The sequence below is a fragment of the Ammodytes marinus genome (genome assembly GCF_949987685.1).
Source record: "Ammodytes marinus genome assembly, chromosome: 3".
In the NCBI taxonomy this organism is placed as follows: Eukaryota; Metazoa; Chordata; class Actinopteri; order Uranoscopiformes; family Ammodytidae; genus Ammodytes; species Ammodytes marinus.
This window is the reverse complement of record NC_137232.1, coordinates 23,560,168-23,564,235: the sequence shown is the minus strand read 5'-3', so window position 1 is coordinate 23,564,235 and position 4,068 is coordinate 23,560,168.

Sequence of the window (4,068 nt, the reverse complement as noted above, 5' to 3'; positions counted from 1 at the left end):
GCCGCTGGCGGATTGGCTGGGCATCCCCTGTTTTGATAAAGTGCTGGACCAAGTGCGTTTGGCCAACGTCGTTGGGGCCAGTGGCAAAACTGTGTCGATACTCATACAGGAGATTCCATAACCTATCCTGTTGCTCAGAGTTTAGGCCTTCCCGATTCTTCTCCCAGATGCCCCGGACAGTTTCATCGGCTGCTGACTCTTCCCCAGAGCTGGGGATCACACTTGCGGTTCGTACGACAGCATGGGAATGTAACTGGGCATGTGTGTCTGGTTCTGAGGTTATGAGGTTGTCGTCGGACGGTGGAAGAGGGCTTTCTGCAAAAGGGGCCTCCCAGTGTGGAGGACCAGTAGGACATGGTGGGTCCCCCTCCGCATCCCCGCTCTCACCAACCTCGTTGGCCATCTCAGGGGGGTGGGGATCATTCAGGAAGGGGATGGTCGTCCCGTCTTTGAACGTTACTGTACGTGCTCTGAAGTCTAGTGAAATTCCTGCCGCACACAGAAAGTCCATTCCCAATAAACAGTCCTCTTTTATTTCAGCGACCCAGACTGGTTGGCAGGCTGAGTAGGTCTCTATTTCGATCAGAGCCTCCCACCTCCCCAGCATGGGGGCCTTTTCCCCGGTAACTGTGGTGAGTTGAACATCTGTTGTTAGTGTTTGGGTTCCGGCAGGCAGGAGGTCTGGATGTAGGAGCGACGCAGTTGAGCCTGTATCCAGCAGGGCTTGGGTCCATCGGCCATTAACCAACACAGGCACTCTACAGCAGTCGGCGGTGGTTGAGTTACGGGGTAGAAGAGCATGGGTGACAGGGTGGTGAAGCGCTTTTGTAACAGGTTGTGTGATATTGTCTTTTGGGAGCGAAGGGTGGCTCGGGTCGCTCCCTTTTACACCGAGCCCCGAGCGTTTCCCGGCGCCTGCAGGGCAGAATCAGGCACTGTGCAAAGGCGCCATATGTGACCCCTTTGGTGGCATTTCCAGCAGACTTGACTCTGTCGGTCGTCCGGTGACATCGCTTTACGTTCGGAGCCCGTTGGATACGAGGTAGGTCCCGGAGACTGAACGGCTTGGGTCTTAGGCCGTACAGAGACCTGTCTGGTTTGGTAGTCCAAGCCTTCTGTGAGTATGTCTTCCACTGCCAATGCTTTATCTAGTGCTGCCTCCAATGTCTGTGGGTCAGCGAGTCGGACTTGCTGGCGCAATGGAAGGGGTAAGAGGCCACGAATGAAGGCTTCCTTAGTTAACACCAAGCGTGTCGCATCATCAAAATCGGGAAATCCCCTTTGTGCGAGGTACCGCAGCTCAGCCGCGAACACCCCTAACTTTTCTCCGGATTCCCGCACTCGATCGTTGAACCTCTGTCGCATCACAACTGCCGGGGTGGTGCTTCCAAAACGCCTCTTCAAGGCCCTGAATATAGCCTGTGGATTCCCTAGGTCGGCTGCGGTCACGTCCAACAGTACTCTTCTTGCTTCCCCTTCCAATGCTGAAACTAACTGAACAGCCCTTTCCGCCGGGGACCAGTTATTGGCGGCCGCTAGCAGCTCAAACTGGGCGTAATAGGTTTCCCAAGATGTGAGGCCATCATAACGTCCCAATTTTATGCGGCTGCCCCTGGGGGTGGGGTCTGGGGCAGGTTTTTGGAGAGTAACCAAGGCAGCAGTAAGTGCGGTAGTCAGAGCCGGAACCAGGTCACTTTGTTGGTTAGCAGCGGTAGCCATGGAGCTAGACTTGGAATACGGTGCGTCGGCGGGAACGTTAGCATCACTGTCATTAGCAACTGTTGCATAAGCATCGTTAGCGATGGCTGTGTAGGTGCCAGTATAGTTGTTGCCCATATTTGCATAGTCAGTGTTGGCTTTACTATCACCAGCATTGTTCCCTGCTTCAGGTGGATTAATAACACAGCCTTGTGATTCACCCATCATGGACATTATGCTGCCTTTAGAGCCATCAAGGAAATGTCCAAAGGCACGCTCCATTGCAATGCTCATTCTCTGCATGAATTCATCTTCTAGCTTAGCTGTAATGTCTTTTTGTAACTCTGGGATAGAACTTGGTTGGCCAACCACTTTACCTTGAGGATATTTCGGTGTGATGACGTCATCGTTGTCCGGTTGGCCGAAGCCCGGGCTGCATGCATGTAGTTTGTTTACCTCTCTCTGAACAGCGAGTGGCTTGGCCGTGGTAACATGGAAGGGGCTTTGAACTGCAACATCGGGGACTTCAGTCAGCAGAGTGGCGAGTGGTGAGTGAGACTTTTTTTCCTTTCTCCTCACAACTTGACTTGCATTAGTTGGTTTCCTCATTGGTGTGTCCGGCGGGGTGTATGGGTTGAAGAGGTCGGGCTTTCCGATTCGTTCAGCCATCTCGTTCCTGCGGTAGCCGCTAGCGGTGGTAGCCCGCGCGTGTGAGGGGAATGGAGGCTTGGAGATCCCACTTCTGACACCAGTGTAGCGTTTACGGCCCGACACCGCGGGGGCTAGCTAGCGGAATGACGAGGACACAGAGTAGCTGACGTTTAACCGGAGAACCGGGCTTTATTGTGCCTAGTGTACAGGCTAACCCGGGGTTGGAGGAGTGCCCAAAACAACAAAAGGGGTTATAGCTAACTGCGGCTGATAGCGGCGTGGCTTATTAGCTAACGGTCGATTGTAGGAGCGTGTCTTCTTCTCTGCCTTATTTCCCGAACTGGCGCCTACTTGGCTCAACTTCCCACTTCTCACGCTGTCCCCGCCCCATAACCCAAACTGGCCTATCAGGCTGAACTAGGGCAACTCCTTCCCCCCATAACTCCCCATCAATCCCCCCCATAGTTCTGCTGGGTCGCTACAATATGATTAAACTGAGTACCGACTGTGGCACAGATTAGTACTACTAACTACTAACCCTCGAAAGAGCATTCCAAATGAATAAGGATACACCTTTTCATCTTCTCAGTGGTTCCAGCAGTCTTGTACATGGACGTGAAACTTTATATGACAAACCTGCCATTCATCTGCCAAGTGAGTTGCTATGAAATATCACTTTATTCTCTCATTTGCACCTGTGTACTTAAAACGTGACAGTTTAAGAATTACTTACATCTATCTTTTTACACGGTAAATATGTATTGGTGTAGTAGGTGAAGAAGTGTCTTAATCTCTGATAAGAAAACAAGCATAAAGCAAAAGTCTAGAGTCATGTTAACAGTTCAGTGGGGCTTTAAGTTCTCTGGTCAAACCTACTCGCAATAAACATGCTAACAGGCTGATGTTTAGAAGGTTTAGCCGGATGTCAACATGTTAACCATTTTAGTTATGCCTGTTAGTACTCTAACATTTGACCTAAACATAGAGTATAGCTGAGGATGATGTGGACATCATTAATAATATCAAAAACAAATTAAGAAGATGATGCAAAATTGAGACTTAGAGGGATGACTTAAGCTATTCATTCTGAGGTTGAAACAAATGTCTAAACTAAATTCAATGGCAATCCATCCAATAATTGCTGATGCATGAATAACTACCCAGAGAATCCCACCACAGATAAAAAGTATGATGTCTTTATCAGTTATCAACTGCAGCTTTCTGTAAATATTTTTTTTTAAATAAACAAAGCAAGTACACATCTAAGAAACTGAATGATGATAGAAATGCCAAAGGTTGTCACAAACTAAAAAAACCTTTAGAACTCAAACGTTGAACGAACTTGTGAGGGTATGGCTGACCAGATTAACAGCAATGTTAGCATTTAAGCAAGCAGTGTACTGCAGTATTAAGGTCTAAAATTGTGTTTTTCCTATAAAATGTTAATGATTATTAATCTAATAACAGACATATAACAATGGAAAAACTAACTGTAATTGCAACTCGAATCACATGCATTTATGGTAATCAAAGGTGTACATTCACATGGGTGTGAAAAAAAAGGACAGCCAGATGTGTTGCTAATGTTTATTACCTTTTTTATGTAGAGTACGCAATTAGGATCAAAACCTCACTCAAATGTAACAAATCTTTGATTTTTCTCTAGACAGATTAAACGTCCATATTATTTTAAAGAAAGTATAGATATAAATAGGAGCA